The sequence below is a fragment of the Chiloscyllium punctatum genome, chromosome 3 (assembly GCF_047496795.1).
Source record: "Chiloscyllium punctatum isolate Juve2018m chromosome 3, sChiPun1.3, whole genome shotgun sequence".
Lineage (NCBI taxonomy): Eukaryota > Metazoa > Chordata > Chondrichthyes > Orectolobiformes > Hemiscylliidae > Chiloscyllium > Chiloscyllium punctatum.
This window is the reverse complement of record NC_092741.1, coordinates 63,755,262-63,780,883: the sequence shown is the minus strand read 5'-3', so window position 1 is coordinate 63,780,883 and position 25,622 is coordinate 63,755,262. Positions and strand designations below refer to the sequence as shown.

At 40.8% G+C, this 25,622-nt stretch overlaps 1 long non-coding RNA gene across 1 annotated transcript in view; it reads right to left on the bottom strand.

The window, feature by feature from the left end:
* LOC140459969 (uncharacterized) overlaps positions 1–24,087 on the bottom strand; it is a 40,197-nt gene extending 16,110 nt beyond the window's left edge. The window contains exons 1-2 of the long non-coding RNA XR_011953885.1: positions 23,983–24,087; positions 2,209–2,316 (exon numbers count right to left, since the gene is read on the bottom strand). This is a non-coding gene — a long non-coding RNA (uncharacterized lncRNA). The remainder of the gene's footprint in view (positions 1–2,208; positions 2,317–23,982) is intronic.
* Between the last annotated feature and the right edge of the window lie 1,535 nt (positions 24,088–25,622).

Genomic DNA, 25,622 nt, shown 5'->3' with positions numbered 1-25,622 from the left:
ATTTGTCAAACATGAGGATGATGATCGAAAAACTGCACACATCTTTTGTGATACACCCTGCAAGTGTTAGTCACAGATAATGGCCCATTGTTTACCACCAGGGAATTTGAGTATTTCCTAAAGTCAAATGGTATTCCTCATACAAGAACACCTCCATACCATCCATCATTCAATGGTCTGGCAGAAAGAGTAGTCCAAACTTTGAAAACAGACGTAAAGAAACAGCCTACAGCTTCACTAGATACCAAACTGCCCTGGTTCCTATTTTATTATCGGACGTTCCCTCATCCAACTACAGGGTACAGCTTCAAATGAGTTGCTAATGGGGAGAAGATGCCGCATCAGGTTAAATCTGATCTTTCCGGATCTGGGGGGGAGGGCAGGGTGAAACAGCATCAGGATTGTCATGTCGGACACAAAGACTCTGCTAAGCGAGAGAGACAGTTTACTTCAGGGGATGAAGTTTGATTTTGGAATAATGGGAATAGCCCTGCATGGGTAAGAGGCATGGTTGACATGATGCCAGGTCCAGTGATGTATGTGCGATGGTCCTTAACAAGTACTTTAAACGTATGAATGCTGCAAACTTGCAAATGGTGCCCAGCTCCTTGACTGCCTTTCTGACTGCTCTGAAGCCCATGGGTTCTCGCTCTCATTCCAGCATTGAAGTTGCTTCAGAATTTGAAATGGTCCAAGTGGATGTTGCTGCTGAAGAAGAGAGGCTCTGGTCACAAGAGGTGAGTTAGTGTGCATTACATGCTGCCTATTTCAGAGATAGAGTTAGAGGAGCCTGACCCAGTGCTAAAATGCCCCAGGAGGAGCTACAAGAGAAAGAACTGGTCTATGTCCTCAGGTAAAAACAATGACTGCAGATGCTGAAAACCAGAGTCTAGATTAGTGTGGTGCTGGAAAAGCACAGCAGTTCTGGCAGCATCCAAGGAGCAGTAAAATCAATGTTTCGGGCAAAAGCCCTTCATCAGGAACTCTATGTCCTCAGGCTCAGAAGGGGAAGGATGTAGTGATTGCAATGAGGTCAGCTAGCTGGACCTCAAAGATCATGAATTCCTTGATTGGGGCTGTTAATCTGGTATAATCAGGGAGCCCTGGCTGACTGTTACAAACAGGAGTGTCAGACATCCTGTTCACTCTGACACCTGTCTCTGCGGTCACTGGAACAGTGTCAAAGTCTCTGCAACTGTAAATAAAGGGTAAGTTGGTGATGGGATAGTGGCCTCTGTGGAGTTATTTCAGGTGACATTGTTGAAATTTACTTGAGAATCCAAACTAGTGTCATAATATTTTACTGATTTCGAGCTCAGTTTTCTTCCTTTCCAAGTTTACATTTATTAGCAATAAATCACAAATATTTTGCAGAATTCAACCATATAATCTTTGAATAAGCATAATAAAGCATTTTTAACATATAAATATCACTCTTTTGGTGCACATGAGGTATCCCTTAAGCTATCAAAATATTCCATGGGGTGTTTGAGGGAGCTTTTACATTTTAGCTGAATAGTATAAATGCATAGGTTTGATCCAAAGTATTAAATGGCAAATGCTTCAAAAGGCAGTGTAATTGTCTATTAGTAACAGTATTTGGCAGATGGAGTGAAACCAGAACAGCATTGTGCCAGTTTTCTTGAAATGAATCATTAGCAATTGCTGAAATGATGCATTTTTAACATGATTCACCTCATTATGTCTTGTATATACAAAGCAGTGAAACAGAAGTTTGCCAAATATTACATTTTTTATGAAGTTTAATGTAATGGATACTCCAGAGCACTTCAGCTCAATGAACTTTGCAAAATCACCTCAGTGCAATTACATAAAATTAGTTGGCTCTGAAATGCTGATTCTTAAACTTTTCACCTCTTTGTAATTGTAATCAAAACTCATTTTCCAACCACTTTTCCTGAGGTCAGTTCAAGAGGATCCTAAGTCTGATTGATTCAGACATGAACACCCTTGAAGTATCTCTAATGGGACTCTTTTACGTCTTATTCTTTTGAACCCACTGCAGCATGTTTACTGGTATTTACATTTCGTGGCCTAAAGATGAACCGTGGAAATTAGAAAACAAACTCCTATTCACCATTTCATGTCAAAGGTGATGCCTATGCCTGTGTGTTGTCTGTGGGACAAACCTTTTCTGTGATCTCCAGGCCTCTGTTCTGCAGTGTTGCACTCTCCACAGTTACGTACCTGTCTGGAGGGAGAGCTGCAGTTTATCTTGTCAATGTGGGAAGTCCTAGACGATGCCATCAAACTGATCGATGGCAGAGATGCTCCTTTGACACACGCACAATGGCGCTGGCAGAGAAGAAAGAAAATGAGCCATTCTCTAAACAATGTTGCTTTTGAGTTGTACAAAATTCACACTCACTGAATGAAACAGTTGCCATGTTATGCAATTTACTTTGTACCTTGGTCTTAAAGCAAAGTTCCCTAAGAATGTACTCTGCAGTTCCCGAAGTTCTTCAACTTTATTTTAGCTAATTTATTTTCACCAAACAGCTATTCTGAACTCACAAAAACAGCAGTAGAGTGCACCTGTTAGACACGTCAGTGTTGCGTCGCTGACTGTTATCTTTTGTTTCCAGCCACAATTATGGACTGTTAGTTCAGTTGCTGACTATCGCAGTTATCATATAAAACAGTCATTAAGGGCTAATGTGCACCTGCTATAGGAAATGCATGAATTAAGGCTGCTCTCATTTCATTGCTGGCTGTACATAATCACAAATTTCTCTCAAAGAGAGCTCATTGCAAATGGGCCAACAAAAGCACATAAACAAACCATCCACTCCCTCCACCACCACCTTTAGAGTGTCAAATATAGACCCAGATTTCAAGCTGTTAAAAGTAGCACTGAGTGTTACAATATTTTCCAATAATTAAGAAACTCTTTCTAAACGCTGTGACCACATTCTAAAATGTCACATTTGAACGCTGGCCACCGGTTAACCCAAGCAGCAGTACATTGATCACTACTGTTAATTTTGGAATGGCTGAGATTCATTGAAAATGTGTGTTACGAAAAGGCTGAGATTCATTGAAAATGTGTGTTGCGAAAAGGTAACAAGAGAAAAAGAGCTTTGAAGAAAGGTCCACTAAAATTGTTGTCAGGGACTTGACTTTGTATGAATGGAATGCTGTTTCATTTATGTGCTCCTCTTCAGAACTAGAGATTTCCGACAAGATAGTGCATGAGCTTTCTGAAAGGGGAAAGCTTTTTGTTTTTTCACACAAACATGCTCAGACATAGCTTTCCTTTCAGCTAATTAAGCTGTTTTGAAGGAAACTGGTCAAACAGTGACATCTTTGTGGGGAGCCTTGGAATAAATAGGACGATATAGAAGAGGGGACATTTAAAGGGTGACTTCTGCCATTGTCTGTGCTGGATGAATCTTTTCTACTTGGTCAGTGCTGCCGGAGTGACCTTATACAATAGAGAGAATTTGAAGGCAATAACCTCGAGAGATGCCATTAAGAGGACAATCCCAGAATAACATTTCGTGGTAGGGAGCCAAGCTTGCTTTCTCTCGGCCCATGATGCTTTCAACATTTCGTATGCATGGTTTTATGCTGTTAGCATGGTGTTGGTGACAAACCGGTTTCAGTTCATTTCTCATAGCCTTTTTTTTATGACTCACATCTTTGCGCTTGAACTATGGTAATTTTTTGCTACAATTCAACATATTCTTTCATGCTTTCAACTACTTTAAAAAATTGTTTAAAATCTGCAGAACATTCTGTAATCATCTAAAAGGAGCAAGTTCGACTTGATACAATTTATGACATGAAGCTTTTAAGATGAACAATACTCAAGCATTGCAAAGCTTTACAATATTGTAGATGTGCGAACATTTGGCAAATTAAAACATTTTATTTGGATTTATTTAAGAATTATTTGTTTCACGTGGTATTTGGATCTTTTTAGTTCTTTCTAAATCTTAGCACATTTCTCAGTTCACAGGTTATGTTGTTAACAAAAGCGCAACATGTGTTTTAATATCAGTATGAAAAAGGCACAACTGTTCCAAGGGGTTCAAACAATCTTGCAACTCTCCAATTCAAATCTGCTCAAAATCAGCAGAACAATTTAAAACAATACTCAGCTCTTTGTAATTGAAGGAAGTTTACTGGTTCAAATGCCAATATAGAATGCTAATCCCATCCAAATACCAGAGAATTCTTATAAAATTTGTTGCTCTTCATTACTTTCCTTAACCCTTGCAATGACCAGTACCCACCCTGAAAAGCACTTGTGTAACATTGAATGCTGACACCTGCGTTTGTGTTGGAAGTTCAATTATTTTTGATACTAGACTCTATTTTGTTGGGTCTGTGGTTCAATCACATAATAGTGACTTACATTTGTTTGACAACAAGTAAAATAAAAACAAATCAGAAGGAGTATTACTTTGCCATGGTATTTGCTTCAAAGATACAACTTTATATCATAATGTAATTATTAAACTCAAGGAACTATGTGATACAGAACAGTGACATTAAAGATAAATGCAAAAAAACAATTTTAAATACAAAGCAGTTAAAACAGAACACGTTGGAGGTAGCTAAGGGCATGTTCAGTTACCTGAGTTGAACACAAAACCCATTCAGCGGTGGTTTGCTTAGGCCTTAGAATGTGAATGTAGAACATAGGCTCAGCACACTTTACAATGAGTCCTCAATTGGCAGAGGCAAGATAACTACAAATATTTAATGCCACACTATGTGTGGGCATTGGCCTTATTGCATACTACAAATTTATGTAAATGAATGCAAATTGGTACTGCTCCAGATTTCCCATGAAGTTTTGCTTGATTCATTGAATGCCTATATAACCTGATTGCTGCTTGGCCTGTAAACTAATAAAGTCGACTATGTAAGGGTATCCATTACTTTTGTGAGGCTTACATTCTGATTGCTGCCTTTGACTTGACTGTCAAAACACTGTGCGTTGCTGCTGCCTGCTATTTCCTTCAATTAAAGAACCTTTTGGTGCACACCTCTCAGAGAGTGGCATTCCTGCCTCTACCAATTCATTACTGCAGCTGCAAGCAGCATCGACCCCAGTTATTCTGTGGCCTACAAGGTACTGGGGGAGGAAAGGAAATTATGAGCAATGCAAAAGAGCTGGGGCCACTAATAGAGGGTGACTAGCCATTGTCTGCAGATTAGCCCAGATGTCCATTAGTTGACCCAAACATAGACATGTTGAAGAGTAGTACAGCATGGGTTGTACCATCTATTTAAGTTTGAACTTCAGAATATTTCTAGCATTGGGACCACTGAATGACAGACAAGGTGGCCATTCAGCTCATCATGTGTGTCCTATCTCTAAGTGAGCATTATAACTCAGTACCATTCTCCTGCCTTTTCCTCATAAACTTGAAATTGTTGCTGTTTAGATTTCTGTCTAGTGCTAACTTAAATGCCTCAGTTCCTCCATCACACTACCAGACCCTAACTACACACGGCATGAAAATGTTTTTTCTCACATCACATTTGATTTATTTTTGTCATATGTATCAAGATACAGTGAAAAGTATTGTTTTGTATGCCATCCAGGCAAATAATATTGGAAGTTGAAAAATGTGGTGCTGGAAAAACACAGCCGGCCAGGCAGCATCTGAGGAGCAGGAGAATCGACGTTTCGGGCATAAGCCCTTCTTCAGCAAGTACATCAGGGTAGTAGAACAGAATGCAGAATATAGTGTTACAGCTACAGAGAAGGTGCAGAGGAAGATCAACAAAAGTCTGATAATGCCGAGGAAGAGGCTATTCTTGAATCTGTTAGTGTGTTTTCAAAGGTTTTCAAGATTTTGTCTTCTGCCCAACGGAAGAGGGTGGAAGAGAGTAGAACCAGAATGGGAGGGGTCTTTGATTATGTTGGCTGCTTTCCAGAGGCAGTGGCAAGTATAGATGGAGTCAATAGTTGGAAAGCTGGTTTGCATGATGGACTGGGCTGTGTTCACAACGCTCTGCAATTTCTTGTGGTCTTGAACAGAGCAGTTGCCATATCATGCTGTAACACATCCAGATAGGGTGCCTTCTGTGGTGTATTCATAAAAATTGGTAAGACTCATTATGGACTTGCCAAATTTCCTTAACCTTTTGATGAGGTGGAGGCATTGGTGTGCTTTCTTGATCATTGCATTGAAGTTGATGGACCAGGATAGATTGTTGGTGATAATTACTCCTAGCAACTTGAACTCTGGACCACCTCCACCTCAGCGCCATTGATATATACAGGGACTTTGTACCATATATCTGTGCTCTCTAATTCTTCATCCTTTTATGAGAGGAACAATTTCTTCTTATCTACATTGTTCAGCCTCCAATGACCTTAGAAATGTCTATCAGATTTTTTCTTAGCCTTCTTCTCTCCAAGAAAAATATTTCCAACTCCTCCAGTCTATACTAATAATGGAAATGTTTCATCCCTGGAACCATTCTCGTAGATCTCTTCTTCATTCCCTACAATACTCTAACTGACATGTAACTTGTATCCTACAAAAGCCCCTATGTGTAAAGTTTAGGATTCTATATACATTATAAACTACTTGCTGCACCTGTCCTGTCACCTTTTGTGACTTAAGGGCATGTAAGCAAGAGCTCTTTGTTCCTGTGCACCCTTTATTTTATTTTACATTCTCATGTTCCTTCAACCAAAATATATCGGCTCACACTTCTCTGTATCAAATTTCATCTGCTACCTAAAAACCTATTTCATCAGCTTGTCATCTTTCTAAAGTTCTACTCACAGTATAAAATGCTTCCAAAGTTTTTTATCATCCGCAAACATGGAAATTGCCCATTCCACGGCAAAAAGCTAGATCATTAAGAAAAGTAAGGAAAAGCAAGGGTTCAGGTTAGAAAACCGACCCCCAGGGAAATCCTCAGCAAACTTTCCACCAGCCCATAACATGTCCATTAACCATTACTCTCGGTTTCCTATTCCTCAGCCAATTATATATCCACATTGCTATTGTTCTCTTTATTCCATGAGTTATAACTTTTCTCACAAGTCTACTATATGACAGTGTATCAATCACTTTTTGGAACACTATCACACTACATCCAAGAGAGATTTAGACAGGAGTACCGGCAATATATATATATAATAACACTGTGTCGTTTAACAAATAACTTGCTAGTTTACCTGGTGCATGCTGCAGTCCTCCTTACCAGCATGATCAAATGTTGTACTCACTGTAAAGACCAATAACCTTTAATGAGGAAACAAAGCTCCCAGAGACTAGCTGAAAGCTATTAACTTTTCATGTTTTAAGATTGTTACTGTCCCAAGCAATTTAAAAGCATCAGCAACTAAATAATACCTGTGGCAATATCATAAATTTTAACCTATCACAATCAAATGCATGTAACTGAGAGTTTTTATTTCTGCAGCTATCAATAAGTCCCACCTGGAATCCCTAAACTGCTTGCACTTAACCTGCAGAACTCACCGTGGCCCATTGTCTGAACTGCAGTGATACAAGAGGTGACAAGTAGGTTAGACCAGGGAAACCCAGTGGATGTGGTCTATCTAGACTTCCAAAAGGCCTTTGATAAGGTGCCACACGGGAGGCTGCTGAGCAAGGTGAGGGCCCATGGTGTTCGAGGTGAGCTACTGGGATGGATTGAGGATTGGCTGTCTGACAGAAGGCAGAGAGTTGGGATAAAAGGTTTTTTTTCAGAATGGCAGCCGGTGATGAGCAGTGTCCCGCAGGGTTCAGTGTTGGGGCCACAGCTGTTCGCATTATATATTAATGATCTGGATGAAGGGACTGGGGGCATTCTAGTGAAGTTTGCCGATGATACGAAGATAGGTGGACAGGCAGGTAGTACTGAGGAAGTGGGGAGGCTGCAGAAGGATCCAGACAGTTTGGGAGAGTGGTCCAGGAAATGGCTGATGGAATTCAACGTGAACAAATGCGAAGTCTTGCACTTTGGCAAAAAGAATAAAAGCACAGACTACTTTCTAAACGGTGAGAAAATTCGTAAAGCCAAAGTACAAAGGGATCTGGGAGTGCTAATCGAGGATTCTCTAAAGGTCAACATGCAGGTTGAGTCTGTGATTAAGAAAGCGAATGCAATGTTGTCACTTATCTCAAGAGGGTTGGAATATAAAAACACCATTGTGCTACTGAGACTTTATAAAGCTCTGGTTAGGCCCCATTTGGAGTACTGTGTCCAGTTTTGGTCCCCACACCTCAGGAAGGATATACTGGCACTGGAACGTGTCCAGCGGAGATTCACACGGATGATCCCTGGAATGGTAGGTCTAACATATGAGGAACGGCTGAGGATCCTGGGATTGTATTCATTCGAGTTTAGAAGATTAAGGGGAGACTTAATTGAGATGTACAAGATAATACATGGCTTGGAAAGAGTGGATGCTAGGAAATTGTTTCCGTTAGGTGAGGAGACTAGGACCCGTGGACACAGCCTTAGAATTAGAGGAGGTAAATTCAGAACAGAAATGCGGAGACATTTCTTCAGCCAGAGAGTGGTGGGCCTGTGGAATTCATTGCCGCAGAGTGCAGTGGAGGCCGGGACGCTAAATGTCTTCAAGGCAGAGATTGATAGATTCTTGTTGTCTTGGGGAATTAAGGGCTACGGGGGGAATGCGGGTAAGTGGAGTTGAAGTGCCCATCATTCATGATTGAATGGCAGAGTGGACTCGATGGGCCAAATGGCCTTACTTCCACTCCTATGTCTTATGGTCTTAAATCCTCTGATTGTGGTGGGACTAAGTGCCTAATTGTTGTTTAATGAGATGGCAGAGGATAACCAAAAAGAGCAATATGGGAGAAGTAAATTAAATATGACAGCAAGCAAACTAATAATAGAAAAGAAAATTGCAAGAATTTTTTTTAGATATTGAGAAAGGTAAGAGTGAGGCAAGAGAGGACATTGGACCACTGGGAAATGAATTTGGAGAAATAGCAATAGTAAAGAAAGAAACGGCAGAGGAACTGAATAGATACTTTGCATCAATTTTCACAGTGGGAGACACCATAGCATACCAGAACTTCAAGAGATTCAGGGTGTAGAGGTGAATATATTGGCCATCACTAAGGAGAAATGTGTTGAGGAAGCTGAAAGGGTAATCACCTGGACCAGATGGACTACACCCCAGGGCTCTGAAGGTGTTAGCTGACGAGATTGTAGAGGTAGTGACCTTTCAGAAGTCACAGGAGTCAGGGAGGATCCTGGATAGTGTAACACTCCTATTTAAGAAGGGAGGGAGGCAGAAGACAGAAAGCTCCAGGCCAGGTCATTGGTAAGATTTCAGAGTCTCTTATTAAGGATGAGATCATGGAGCACTTGAAAGGTAGGAGTGAATCAGCACAATTCATCAAGAAGAAGTCATGCCTGACAAATCTGTTAAAATTCTTTGAGGAGATAATAAGCAAGTTAGACAAAGAAGAGCCAGTGGACACGGTCTATTTGGATTTCCAGACGGCCTTTGACAAGGTGCTGGACAGGAGGCCGCTAAATAAAATAAAAGTCCATGGTGTCAGGCACAAGGTCCTGACATGGAGGAGGATTGTCTGACTGGCAAAAAGCAGAGAGTGGGGATAAAGGAGTCTTTTTCAGTGACTGGTAGAGTTCAGGAAAGATCCATGTTGTGACAAAAGCTATTCACATTATATATTAACGATCTGGACAAAGGAGCTAAGGGCATTGTTGATAAGTTTGTAGATAAAGCAAAGATAGATGGAAGAATTGGTAGTATTGAGGAAATAGGGTGGACTGCAGAAGGATTTAGACAGGATAGGACAGTGGGCAAAGAAGTGGCAGATGTAACACAATGTGGGAAAATGTGAAGTAATGCATTTTGGTAGGAAGAATGGAGGCATATTTTCTAAATGGGGAAATATCTGAAGCAAATCTGAAGTCCTCGGTCAGGATTCTCTTAATATTAACATGCAGGTTCATTTGGCCATTAGGATGGCAAATGCAATGTTAGCATTCATTTCATAAGGACTAGAATCCAAGAGCAGAGATTATGTAAGGTTCTGGTCAGACTACGCTTGGAATATGTCAGCATTTTTGGGCCCTATATCTAAGGAATCATGGGCTTGCCTTGGAGGGAGTGCAGAGGAGGTTCACAAGATTGATCCTAGGGATGATGGGCTTATCATATGAGGAGCAATTGAGGACTCTCGGTCTGTATTCAATGGAGTTTAGAAAGGATAAGAAGGGATCTGATTGAAACACCACTTGGTATCCTTCATATGTGCTCTCACTTACTGCTCCTGGAAAAACCTCACCTGGATAGTTGTCTCATTTTGGTCTCCGAATCTAACAAAGGATATACTTGTCATAAGGGACTGCAACAAAGTTTCATCTGGACAGTTTTATGAGGATAGATTGAGGATCTGTACTGGCTAGAGTTTCAAAGAATGAGAGGTAATCTCATTGAAACTTAAAATTTTCACAGGGGGTGATCAGGTGGGATGTTAGTGAGTCTTAAAATGATTTGTAGCTCAGGTCGAGGTTCTGAATGTAGGTTTGTTCCCGAAGGTTCATTTTCAGATGTTTCATCACCATACTAGGTAACATCATCAGTGAGCGTCCGGATGAAGCACTGGTGGCATGGCCCGCTTTCCATTTATGTGTTTAGGTTTCCTTGGGTTGGTGATGTTATTTCTGTGGTGATGCCATTTCCTGTTCTTTTTCTCAGGGGATGGTAAGTGGGATCCAAGTCAACGTGTTTGTTGACAGAGTTCCGGTTGGAAGGCCATGCTTCTAGGAATTCTCATGCGTGTCTCTGTTTGGCTTGTCCTTGGATTGATGTGTTGACCCAGTCGAAGTGGTGTCCTTCCTCATCTGTATGTAAGGATACTAGTGAGAGTGGGTCATGTCTTTTTGTGGCTAGTTGATGTTCGTGTATCCTGGTGGCTAGTATTCTGCCTATTAGTCCAATGTAGTGTTTGTTACAGTTCTTGCAAGGTATTTTGTAAATGACTTTAGTTTTGCTTGTTATCTGTATAGGGTCTTTCAAGTTCATTCGCTGCTATTTTAGTGTGTTGGTGGGTTTGTGGGCTACCATGATGCCAAGAGGTCTAAGTAGTCAGGCAGTCATTTCTGAGATGTCTTTGATGTAGGGGAGAGTGGCTAGGGTTTGTGGAAGTGTTTTGCCTGCTTGTTTGGGTTTGTTGCTGAGAAATCTATGGACTGTATTCAATGGGTACCCATTCATTTTGAAAACACTATATACGTGGTTTTCCTCTGCTGTGCATAGTTCCTCTGTGCTGCAGTGTGCGATGGCTCATTGAAAAGGTGGAATGTTTCCATAGCTGGTCAATCGAGAATGAGGTAACATAATCTCAGAATTATGGGTAGGCCATTTGAAACTGAAATTAGAGTGGCGCTGGAAAAGCACAGCTGGTCAGGCAGCATCCGAGGAGCAGGAAAAGCGATGTTACGGGCAAAAGCCCTTCATCAGGGCATCTGCAGTACCCACTTCTGCCCATTTAAAACTGAGCTGAAGGGAAATTTCTTCACTCAGAAGGTGGTGAATCTTTCGAATTCTCGACCACAAAAGGCTATGGAAGCATAGAGATATGGTCACAGAAATTTGAGGGTGCATACGTAAGGATCAGTGTTCGGCACAACATCGTGGGCTCCAGGGGCTGTTCTGTGCTGTACTGTTCTATGTTCTATGTTCTATATGGGGATAACACGGGAAAGTGGCTTTAAGTTTGATAATCAGCTATGACTCTATTGAATTGTGCACATTGCTGACACTGCCTCTGCCAGAGATCCCCAGAGCCACAGATATCAAACCAATTCAATTCAAGCCACATGATATCAAAAAATGGTTGGATGAACTGGATACTACAAAGGCTCTAAGCCTTGACAATATTCCAGAAAGTGTACTGAGGACTTGTGCTCCAGAACGTGTCGCACCCCTAGTTGAGATGTTCCAGAATCGATACAATACTACCATGTGGAACATTGCACAGGTATGTCCTCTACACAAAGCACAGGACAAATCCAATCCAGCCAATTTTATCTTGATCATCAGTGAAGTGGTGGAAGGTGTCATCAGCATTTTTAACAAACAGCACCTGCTCAGTAATAATCTACTCACAGATGCCTAGTTTGAGTTCCATTAGAACCAGTCAGTGCTTGATCTCAATACAGCCTTTGTCCAAGAATGAACGAAAGAGCTGAATCCCAGAGGTGAGGTGAGAGTGACTGTGTTTGATATTGAGCTCACGCTTGACTGAATGCAGCATCAAGGAGCCCTAGCAAAACTGGAACCAATGGGTATCCAGGGAGCAAACCCTCTGCTGGTTGGCACACCTGTCAAAAAGAAAGATTGTGGTTGATTTCAGCACGAGGACACTGCTGTAGGAGTTTCTCAGAGTAATGACCTTGGCCCAAAAATCTTCAACTGCTTCAATTATGACTTTTCCTGCATCATAAAGTCTGAGTATGGATGATTACTGATGATTGTACAATGTTTAGTATCATTTCTCAGACACTGAAGCAGTCCATGTTCAAATGCAGAGCCACCTGGACAATATCTTGGTTTGGGTTGACAACTGGCAAATAACATTCGCACTGAGTGGCAGGCAATGACCATCTCCAACAAGATAGAATCAAACAATCATTCCTTGAAATTCCATTCGAATAAACGTTGGGGGTTAAAATGATCCTGGGCCATACTCAGGTGGGATAATATCAAGCAATTCACTGCTCACATCAGCCCCCACATCCGTGGTTTCTGCTCTGAGCTAAACCATCACTTAGAATTGAGAAACTCTCAAAGTTTTAAAAATATTTACATGTATCACATAAATTTTATTAACTGTTTTATTTATAGTGAGTTATTTGTTTTTTTTTAAATGTGCATTATGGAATTGCAAGTCTTTATTAGTAAAAAGAAAGTCATATTCTGAACTATCTGTGTATTTACCTACACCCGGTCTCCAATTTGAAAGCATTATCTAAACAGAATTTTCCCAGTTCCAGTTACAACATGCTTCTACCAGCAAGTTAAACTATCCACTTGCTTGATTATTTTGGTGCTAATTTCCTTGGTGTTAACTTGCACTTGACCCGATGTAAATTTTGGCATAGTTCGTTGTAAAATGAGTGTTAGCAACAATTTCCAAAGAAACTTGAATACAACAATGGTGTAATTGTTTGACAGCTTAGTAGAGATTTCTGTCTTCATTATGACCAAAGTGAACTGATAGATAAATTTACAGCGAATGTTTCCTTTTTCAGTTCTGCCATACCTTTTCACAGCATCTCTAGCTCAACCCATAGCATCAGCATTCCAATGCAGGTGGCACCTATGTGGGTATTGCAACTGGGTTCTGGATACTTTAGACTGGAAACTAGTGCAAACTAATTGCCATTTATTCAATAGTTGCACTATGTGTAATAGAGTCTTAAGCAGGACATCATTAGAACCTTCCCATTCAAGTTGTAATTCCATCTGATCTGACATCATCTGTTATTACTGGTGATACAGTCTAGTTATTAACATATTGCTATTTACCCCAAAAATACTGCAGCACCTACACTCACTCTGTATCAATGGAGATGTGTAGGAGAAATAACAATGAATCTCTGTGAAAAGACTTTGGTGCTTGTTGCAAGAGATGGATGATAGGAGACAAGGCTATTTGACCTACACTCATTCAACACTGACAGGCAGCAAGCTGTGTGGGAAAGGAATATAAAGACATGAATAGGCCTGGCATGGTACTTAACAATCTCCCTTTCTTCCTTGTCCACCTTGGCCCCACCACACTCTTCCAAAGCTACACTCACAATGCTAACAGAAGTAGGCCAGTCAGCCCATCAAGCTTGCCCATTATTCACTCTGATCTTGGCTGATTGGATACTTCAATGCCTTTTGCTCACTACATCCCCACAATCCTGTATGCCGCTGGTAATCAGAAATCTATTAACCTCTATCTTAAATATATTCTGTGGAAAACAATTTCAAAGATTCACAATTCACCGAATAAAATAATGTCTCATCTCAGACTTAAGAGACGTCTACCTTATTTTTAAGTTTTGCCCCGAACTCCCCAACCAAGGGAAACTTCATGCTGCTCCCTGTTAATGGTCCTTCCTGCTCTATGACACGAGTTCCAACAGTGCAATGCACAAGCCACAAAGCACTATCCTCCACTTAAACAGTGTCATGTTCCATATCTCTCATCTTGTACATTCCTTCTCAGAAAAACTTAACCTTACTCACTTATCCAATTACAAGAAAAACTACTGAGCAGTTAGTTTGTTAGTTAGTACAAGTTAGTTTGGCTAGTTAGATATAATTACTAAGACCATCAAGAACCAGGAATGACACATCTGATGTCATCAGGATCTCGAGTTGGATTGTTTTCCCAACCCAAGACTGTGTGATGTCATCAGATTAAGTGCAGCTTCATGCAATCTCCACTGTTAATTCTTTCTGAACATTATACAACATTTCACTTTAAACCTTTTCCTCATAGTGGCTTTAGTATTGTTAGATGGTTACAGACTCGATTAGCCAAGGAAATTTTAGGTAGATCTTACTATTAATTGTATGAGTCCTACTCTTGTTTATTGTACCAAAATTTAATACCTCACCTTTATCCAGATTGGACTCCATCTACCACTTTTCAGCCCATTGGCACACTTGATCAAGATTCCTTTGTAATCTTAGAAAACCTTCTCCACTATGTCTACTATGCCATCAATTTTGGTATCGGCCACAAACTTACTAATCATGCCTTCTACTTTCTCATCCAAATCATTTATATAAATGACACAAAACTGTTTTCCATTCCTATGATCACTGAAGTCAGATCATAAGGCAAAAAACCAGCAATGCTTACCAAAAGAAAACACTGCATGCAAGAATGAGCAGTGCCACCTATTTGAGCTCATTGGTGAATCTTTAACTGAAGCTGTTCTACAAACTGATATAGTAGATTTGACTTTGATGTCTGTTGATGAGCAGAGGGACCTGGGGTAAGGTACATATTTCTTTGAAGTTTGCATCACATATAGACAGTGTGGTAAAAAAGGCATTTAGCACATTTGACTTCATTGCTAGTCCATTGAGTAAAGGAGTTGAGAAGTTTTGTTGAGGATGTACAGGACATTGGTGAGGCCTATTCTAGAATATTGTATTCAGTTCTGGTTGCCCAGTTATCGAAAGGATATGATTAAGCTTTTGGGTGGCATGGTGAGTTGGTAATTAGCACTGCTGTCTCATAGCACCAGGGAACTGGGTTGGATTCCAGCTTCGGGTGACTGATTGTGTGGAGTTTGCACATTCTCCCCGTGCCTACATGGGTTTCCTTTGGGTGCTCCACTTTCCTCCCATAGTCCAAAGATGTGCAGGTTAGGTGAATTGGCTATGCTAAATTGCCCAAAAGGTTCTGGGATGTGTAGATTATGTGCATAAGTCAGGAGCAAATATAGGGTAGGGAGAATGGGTCTGGGTGGGTTACTCTTCAGAGAGTCAGTGTGGACCTGTTGGGCCAAATAGCCTGTTTCCACACTGTAGGGATTCTATGATATGGTGGAGGAGGTTCAGAAGACGTTTACCAGGATATTGCCCAGTATGGAAGGTTTGAGTTATAAGGATAGGCGGGGAGCTTAGAGGTTGAGAGACGGCCTTATAGATGTTTACAAAATAATGAGGGGTATATTTAACACTAATGGTGTTTGTCTTTTCTCTTGGATGAGGGATTTCAAAACAAAGAGGTACATTTTTAAGGTGAGAGGAGAAAGATTTAAAAAAAAGGGGCAAATGTTTTACACAGAGGGTGGTTTGCGTGTGGAATGAATTTCCTGAGGAAGTGGTGGATGTGAGTACAATTACTCTATGACTCTATAACTCCTGTAAACTTTTTAATTCCTTCCTTTGACTGCATGAAATAGTTCTCTTAAGTTAAAATCGCTAACCTCAATGGATGATGTCTTCCTTGAGGACTGGAAGGTGGAGCAAATGGGCAATCACATGCACCTTCACCCTCAAGATCTCTGATGAAAAAAAGTGAGACTAACAAGATTAGCTTAGGAAATGTTGATGTGCAGAGGGATCCGAGTTTCCATGTGGAACAGTTACTGCAAACAAGCATCCAGATGCAGGAAGCTGTTAGGAAGACAAATGGTATGTTGACCTTCGTTGTAAAGGTGTTTGAGTACAGGAGCAGAGGTGTCTCGATGCAGCAGTATGGAGCATAATAACATAAGAAGTAACAGCAGGAGTAGGACTTCCATCCTCTTGAGCCTGTCCTGCCATTTGATAAGGTGATAGTTGATCTGCCCTTAGCCTCAACTCCTCCTTTGTGCCAGATCCTCAAAACCCTCAACTCCTTGATGTTCTTAGAATCTTCTCAGGACACTTCTGTACTTCAGTGCTGTACCTTGGGCTCAGTTGGCAACTCTCACTATAATGCTACAGCAAGGATACTGCACTTGGAGGCAGACATCCAGCTCATGGGCTGGACCAGGCTGCATATCTGGGCTTTTTGCTTGCTATTAAAGCGGTCACTCACTTCAAGTCTATGTGAATGCTCACAGAATCCGTGCTTCGCCTCACCTTTTAATACCTCACCCCTCAGCCAGAGATACCAGTCTCTCAGTACTGCAGAATTATCATGTCGTTTAGAGAAGACACAAAGCCAGAAAGTTTGTTATTGTCGTCAGCAGTCCCCAGTCTAGTCAAGAGAGACAGCCTTGGGTTAGGGAGTGTTGGCTCAGTAGGTCAAGGACAATCAGGGGTTTGGTCCCAGACAGTCAGCCACCCAGAGTCAGCATCTTCTCCTTATAAAGGCTGAGGAGCCACAGGTCATGACGCCCTTCACCCACCTCAAGGTTTTCTGTCCTATTGTGGGTATGCTTCCTGGAATGAGAGAGAGAGAGATAGGTATGAAAGGAGGTGAAAGTGGATGGCCCAGCTGCCACTTTGTGAGGTGAGGTGGTGTGCCAAGCAAGTGAGTAGGGCATGAAGAGTTAGTGGTGTGGTCAGGTGATGCATGATCTCCAGAAATAATGACATTTCTTTCATGAGCATGGATAAAATTTCAAAATGTGGAAGCCACGTTTAAACCTAGCCAGATTCTGTAATTTGCAGACTGCAGAGCTGGGCCAGACTGTTCATGTAGCCAGGCCTTGGACAGTCAACTTCCTGTTGAAACCAGACAGGCCTGGTACTGCCTGGGCAGGTGCGAACAGCCACAATATTTCAGAACAAACCAGTGAAGCTGCTTTGTTAGGAAATGTTACACAGGCTCAGAGGAACCCAGCTCAGTGAGAGGCCAGAGGCACAGCATGACAAGGCCAGCACTTGACTGTTGAAGGTTCAAAACCATGTTCAACAATCCCTGAATATGGGAAGTAATCACTTCATTGGATCTTCCTGCCCCTACCCAGTGCTAGTATTGGACACAAATCAACAAATCTTTGAGAAGGTTGTGAAGAGGGAGATAAAAGGGGTAACCTGCAGTCCTTGGTGCTCTGTTTTTGCACCTGCTTCAATAGCATTTCCAGAAAGCACCTTTGGCTGGAAGCTTTCCTGGTACCTCATGGTGAGCATCACCAGACTGACCTGACCCAAAGATTCCACCTCAGTGAGACAACCCAAAGACCAGAACCAGCCCTCGTCAAGAGAAGAAACCCGAATCAACAATTGCAGATGCTGAAACATCAGCCAACCCTCAAAGACTGAATAACAGCGTGCCCCAGCTTTATAGAATGGGATGGCCATTTCTGATGAAGAGCTTATGCTCGAAACATCGAGTCTCCTGCTCCTCGGATGCTGCCTGACCAGCTGTGCTTTTCCAGTGCCACCCATTTTGACTTTGATCTCCAGCATCTGCAGTCCTCACTTTCTCCTATTACCAGCTCTTTCAGACAAACAAGCAGCAGGGTCCCATGGAAAGGGTATAGTGAATGTTTGAAACCATATGTTAGAAATAGATAACTAACATAGATTTGTGACAGTTCACATAGAGATTTAAGACTGTTTACTGAAGAATCTTGTGAAGAGATTAAAGCAGTTTGGTAGAATTTAATTAAAATAAATAGTACAGCTTGATTAATGTTGTTTTTCCTTGATAAAGTCTTCAATAATGTTGTGTTGGACATTCCCCTCACTCTTGTCCCCTTTGTCTATCTCACTGCATAACACACCTGAACTAAAAGGGTTACTGAAATCTGGTCAACGTTAGTCTGGGTACATTTACCCACTTTTCACTTTACAACAGCTTGAACATAGAACACAGAACATAGAACAGTACAGTACAGGCCCTTCGGACCTCGACGTTGTGCTGGCCTTTTATCCTACTATTGTGTTGGGAGGTTGGAGTGGATGATAGTGACTGAGCAAAAATGTCGCAGCAATAGTGAGAATTGTAGAGTGTGAGCTTTGGTGGAAGGCAGATACAACAGCAGGGATCGAGTGAGTGAGAGATGTAGGAGAGAAATGGTGGCACTTACCCTGGCAGAGTGGAGAAGGTCTTGCTAGGCTGAGACTGCTCTGATTCAGATGGCAGGTTAATTAACTTGGCTGCAGGTTTTTTCTCTAAATGTTTTTCTACCTTCATTTGGGATAGTCAACATGGCTTTGTGTGTGGGAAATCATTTCTCACAAACTTGACTGAGTTTTTTAAAGAAGTAACAAAGAAGATTGATGAGGGCAGAGTGGTAGACGTGATCTATATGGACTTCAGTACGGCGTTCGACAAGGTTCCCCATGGGAGACTGATTAGCATGGTTAGATATCATGGAATACAGGGAGAACTAGCCATTTGGATACAGAACTGGCTCAAAGGTAGAAGACAGAGGGTAGTGGTGGGGGTTTGTTTTTCAGACTGGAGACCTGTGACCAGTGGAGTGCCACAAGGATTGGTGCTGGGCCTTCTACCTTTTGTCATTTACATAAATGATTTGGATGCGAGCATAAGAGGTACAGTTAGTATGTTTGCAGATGACACCAAAATTGGAGGTGTAGTGGACAGCGAAGAGGGTTACCTCAGATTACAACAGGATCTGGACCAGATGGGCTAATGGGCTGAGAAGTGGCAGATGGAGTTTAATTCAGATAAATGCGAAGTGCTGCACTTTGGGAAAGCAAATCTTAGCAGGACTTATACACTTAATGGTAAGGTCCTAGGGAGTGTTGCTGAACAAAGAGACCTTGGAGTGCAGGTTCATAGCTCCTTGAAAGTGGAGTTGCAGGTAGATAGGATAGTGAAGAAGGCGTTTGGTATGCTTTCCTTTATTGGTCAGAGCATTGAGTACAGGAGTTGGGAGGTCATGTTGTGGCTGTAGAGGACATTAGTTAGTCCACTGTTGGAATATTGCATGCAATTCTGGTCTCCTTCCTATCGGAAAGATGTTGTGAAACTTGAAGTTGTTCAGAAAAGATTTACAAGGATGTTGCCAGAGTTGGAGGATCTGAGCTGCAGGGAGAGGCTGAACAGGCTGGGGCTGTTTTCCCTGGAGCGTCGGAGGCTGAGGGGTGACCTTATAGAGGTTTACAAAATTATGAGGGGCATGGATAGGATAAATAGACAAAGCCTTTTCCCTAGGGTCAAGGAGTCCAGAACTGGAGGGCATAGGTTTAGGGTGGGAGGGGAAAGATATAAAAGAGACATGGGTCAACCTTTTCATGCAGAGGGTGGTACATGTATGGAATGCGCTTCCAGAGGATGTGGTGGAGGCTGGTACAATTGCAACATTTAAGAGGCATTTAGATGGGTATATGAATAGGAAGGGTTTGGAGGGATATGGGCAGGGTGCTGGTAGGTGGGACTAGATTGGGTTGGGATATCTGGTTGGCATGGACAGGTTGGACTGAAGGGTCTGTTTCCATGCTGTACATCTCTATCACTCTAATAGACACTATCTCAATTACTGCATGATCTAATTTATTACTGTATATTATAAATGCCTGATGCTCAACCCCACTCCACTAGTTAAAATCTGCCATACTAAAAATGGTCAATTTATTCCGATATCTTTTTTTTGTCTGTAGGCTTATTAATCCTCATGTTATGTTAAAATAAATGCTTTATGCAAAATCAAATGCATTATATTCATTGAATCCCCTTACCTGCTCTGCTAGTTGCTTTTTAGAAGTATTTAACAGATATGCCTAACATTTAATAAAGTATTTTTAGAAAGTTTTGTTATAGTTTTCTTTCCAGTTACAGGGGCACCATTGAGTGTGAACTGCCAACATTTATTCCTGTGTTTTTGAAACAATAGCTTTGAAAGAAAGAACTCGTAGAAATGTAATATTGTGTAAAGCCAAAATGCATGCTAGGAGACTTTTACAAACAATTGGAACTAGGTGAGAGTCTTACCCTCTGGCAGCACATGGCATAAAATTGGATCTATGCAGCACTTCAGTTTTTTATCCAATAAAGTTAATTTTAATGGTTGAAAGACAGCAAGGGCAACACTGAATTTCCAGTCTGTGCTGCAAGCGGATAAGGCTTATAGTTGGCAGAACAAAGTCATAAGTAGATCTATGCTGTCAACCATTCACTGAAATGATACAGAACCAGTCCAACTGTCCTCTGAATCCAATATTGAAGACAATAAATCTAACTGTTTGCTAGATTTAACTTTGTAATATGACCAGAAAAACAACACTGCCAGCTGTCTGCAAACTAAAATAGCTGGGTGGTATCTATCTGTAAGTATTGTGCTTTACCCCAGCAGACAGCTTTGAGATTCTTAATTATTCTAGTGATTTAATACCCTCTAATGCATGTATTCATTCCAGCGCATTTATTGATTTACACAAGACTAAAGCCATGATGTGAGAATGAAATAAAAGTCACCACATTTTACTCCTGAATCAATATGAACTTTGCTCGAAGGAGCAATGTTTTCTGTTCAATCCTAATAATTGAAATATACAGATTTAAACAGGTATAAATGTAAATAGTTTTAAAAATATTCATCTATCTGTTCAATTTCTTCCATGGTCTTGGTCCACCTTATGTCTGCTATCTCCTCCATTACAACAACTTTCTAAGGTATCTGTGCTTCTCTAATTCTGGTACGTTGCATCCCCCTTAATTTCCTTGCTCCATTATTGGAGCCATGACTCAGCCACCAATGTCTTAGCTCTGGAATTTCCTACTAACCCATTTTGGGATGTTTTATGACATTGAAGATGCTGTATGAATGCAAGTTACTGCTGTATATAGGCATATCTGGAACAATGAGATTAACACAACAAAACAGAGTCACAAATTGTTTTACTCAGAAGGGCTAATAAATATAAAAACAATATTTAGAACAAAGTTTCCTGAGTAGAAACTAACCATTTCTATGACTAATTAAACAATACAATACCATGGGTGCTGGAAATCTTAAATTAAAACAAAAAATTCAGTTCTGATGAATATCATTGACTTGAAATGTTAATTGCATTTCTCTTTCAAGATGCTGCTGAATTGCTAAATTGTTCCAGCATTTTCCATTTCTATGATTGCATGGTCCTAAATGGAAATGTTGAAAACAAGCATGGAATAATATCGCTTCCATTGTGAAAATAACTTTCTTACAGTTGGTTCAGGGAATGAGGCTCTGCAGTGAGAAAGCCAGTAAAGTGTGGGGAACAGGACAGCAGTCTGATTGACTACCTAGGTATTTTAAGCAATTTTGGATTTTGAACAGGTTTTTGGTAACTAACTGTAACTTCTCTGCTGATTAGTGAACAGTCAAAGGGTTCCCAGGAGCTGAGTGGTGCATGTGTTCACCTCTGCTCCTCTCAATGATCCCATTTTTTGGTATCTGATGAGATCCAGTATAATTTGAAGTTATAAAAATGTCTATCTGTAAAGATGTTCTCTGACCACCTGCCACTATTGCTACATATTTGCATATTAACTACAATGCTTTACTCTACAGAAGCCATGTGTTATCATAATGAAACATCATTTAACTAAAGTGTTTTGTGCAGTTTCACCGGAGACAGAACATGAATAATAATATAGAACAATTAAAGGGCTACTTTTTGCATTTGTTTGGCATTTAAAACATGGACAACTTTTCGTTTAATGTCACATTCAATAAGACCATACTGAAGTAATAAAATGGGATGTTCAGTTCTATCTTCTCTTAATAGAAAGAAAATAATCTCTTTTTTTTGCCATTTTGGCAGCGAAATGTCCACACACATTGCTGCAGCGTCTGTAGCAGCATGTGTTTCTAGGATTGTTCTGGAAGAGAAAATGCCAAAACAGCAGGGAGCAGGAGATAAACAGGCAATTCGTGACTCATTAAAACAGCCAACAGTGGCCAACATTGTGGAGCATGCAAGGACCCAGATCCAGCTCAGCCATAAACTTTCTTTCCACCAGCTGGACTTAGCATCTGTCAGAGTTTGGAGAGAAGATAATCTGGTACAAACGATTTCAGTGTATTGCATTTAGAAACCTGCCGGCTTACATAACAGTGTTGATTGGGAACCCAGGGAACTCTTTAAATTATGACACAGCTTCTTGATGCAATGTTATAATTATACCTCTTCAAATATTTTACCATCATTTCAGTTGGTAATTTAAAATGTTATTTTGGAAACAGAATTCACAGTGGCACATTCTGAGAATATGATTACAGAAGGTTCTGGATAGAATATTCGTTCTTCTCCTCCTCTAAATATGACATAGTTCAGACCGCAATGCACTAAAGACATCTCCAAATGTAGCAATATCTCGGCTTCATTTATTCCCTCAGGGAACATACTCAGCCTCAGCACTGTTTGAGACAGTCATGAAAATTCTCCAAAGAAACTGCTCTGAAGGCAATAACAAATGTTACATTATGAACTGAGGATTAAAACATGCATACTGCTGCCAAAGGTTGGGCCCCAGATGCTTCTGTGAGTAACATTAAAAATCTGCTACATCACGTCCGTGAATTTCAATATTTATAGTGTTCAATAAAATGTTTCACTGTCAAAGGGAGATATGGCAGTGCACTCCCTCGCAGCAGATGGGATGCAATATGGCACATTTACATGGACCAGCTGTGCTGGGCAGAATTGAATGCCGGTCAGAGGCAGAGCACAGACAGCACATCTGGATTGCTGACAGACTGGCTGCTACATTCATTGAAAAGTTTCTTTCACCACAGCAAACAGCAGTTTAAATCCCCTCCTCCCTTTACCTTCCCTGTTTACAAGAGCACACTATTAATGTGAACAACAATAGACGTTGTTTTCCATGGTTGTGCTGCCCCTTCAGACCATCAGCCAGTGCATGTGATCGTGGTTGGCTAGTCACTTGGGATGGATTGATGCTGGTTGGTTTAAAACAGCCGTGTTCCAAAGCAGCCCTGCCCATCTATCCTTCGCGGTTAGATGTCAGAAGTGAGCCTCAGTTTCACAGAATCTTTAAACAATGAAGCTTTATTCAAGATGGGTAGTTTCATGGCTTGCCATAATCCCATTGATTTAGTGAACAGTTTCCTAGGTTAAATTCATTATCGTCTATAAATAAAAAAAGGTAGAAATGAGGTTAACTGTCTATAAAGAAAAAACCCAACAATTAAATCTATGATTTAAAATAAAAATTCATGTCTAAAATTGTTATTGCCTTCTTTCAATATTTATTTTCACATCAAGCACAAATATTTCAAATAGATAAGTCTTCGCATCAGAGTAACGGTTCAAAGTAAGGGGTATATCTCTCAAAACCTGAGTTTAGAACAGCATGCGCTATTGAACAGTGAAAATAAATAGCATCAACAGTAGAAACAAAGTGACAATAAAATTCAACAAACTCAGTAACAGTGACAATTCAAAAAAATTGTCAGGGATACAGAAAATGCTGGTAAAAGCTGTATCTGAATGTGGTATAAGCAGCTTTTCCCCTAAAGATGTTAGCATATTTGTTGCGTAATCCCAGTATATTTTGTTAGAGTTTCAGCGTTTCTATATTTTTTACAACCAATTGAAATACTGACCTTGATTTTAACTCTCCCCATTTACCCGATCGGTGGAACAGCTGAAAATGGAGTGAGTGACCTTCACAGGGCTTTTCTATCTTGATTCGACCAAATCAATTTTTAAACTGTAGATGCCAACAGCACCTGCCTCGAGCTGGTAGGGGCCTCTTTAAACAACAATAGCAGCTTGTATTCATACACAGCCTTCATGTAATAAAATATCTCAAGGCAGTTCACAGGGCTGTTTTAAACCAACCAAAATGATAATATTTCCATGTTCAATCTGTCCCCCAGGAGCAGGAAGGCGACCCTCCATTAAACATGGAAATCGATGAATTGGAGTAGGACAGGGTCAGTGTTGCAATTTTCAAAATGTTTACATTTCACCAATTGGGTTAAAATTACTCTTGAAATTGTTCAACATAGGTACAGTTGTAAGATACATCATGAAATTTACAAGAACAATGTTAATGAGCAAAAACAAACCATTTACTTCTGAGTAAAATTTTACCTTCTGAGGAAGGTAAACACTGAGGAATAATTGTACAGGAGGCCATTTGATCCTTTCAGCATGTTCCACCATTCAGTAATATCATAGCTGATCTGGATTGTGATCTCGGCTTGACTTTCCTGTTTGCACCCATAATGCTTGACTCTCTTGTCTAAGTGATCAAAATCAGCCTTGAATAAATTGAAGGTTTCACCTTGAATAAATTGAAAGACCCAGTCTATGCTACCTTGTGAAGAAGAGAGTTCCATTCCTTCACAATCTTGAGAGAAAGAAAAAGTCTACTCATCTCTGAATTATTATTATTGTCAGTAAAAGGGAGACAACCTTGTTGTCTACTCTTAGTCTCCCCAACAAGAGGAAGCATCCTCTTGGTATCTGCTCCATCCTGCCTCACCAAGATCTTATGTTTCAATAAGATCATCTTCCATTCCTCTAAATCCCAATGGGTATATGCTAACCTGTTCAATGTTTTTCATTAAGCAAACTCTCATCAGAGGAATGAATCAAGTGAACTGCTTCTAAAGCAATCACGTCTTTTTTCAAATAATTTTATCAAAACTATACATAAGGGTGGCACATATGTGGCTCAGTGGTTAGCACTGCTGCCTCACAGTGCCAGGGACCTGGGTTGGATTCCAGCCTTGGCTGACTGTCTGTGTGGAGTTTGCATACTCTCCCCAGGGGGGAGAGTGATTCTGCCGGGTGCTCCGGTTTCCGCCCACAGTCCAAAGATGTACAGGTTAGGTGGATTGGCCATGCTGAATTGTTCATAGTGTCTAGGGATGTGCAGGCTACGTGGATCAGCCATAGGAAATGTGGGGTGACAGGGATAGGGTGGGGGATGGGTCTGGATGGAATGCTGTTCGGAATGTTGGTGCAGGACTCAATGGGCTAAATGGCCTCTTTCCACACTGTGAGGGTTCTATTATTCTGTGGTTCTATGATGCTCTCAATGTGGTTTCACCAATATCCCATACAGCTGTAGTTAAACTTCCTGACTCTTAACATTTCATTCCCCTTGTGATAAATGAAAATATTCTATTTGTAACCTTCATCAGTTGCTGTACCTGCATACTAACTTGCTGTGATCCATATATCAGAACATTTAAATCCCTTTGTATCACCAAGTTTCTACTGTCAAAATTAT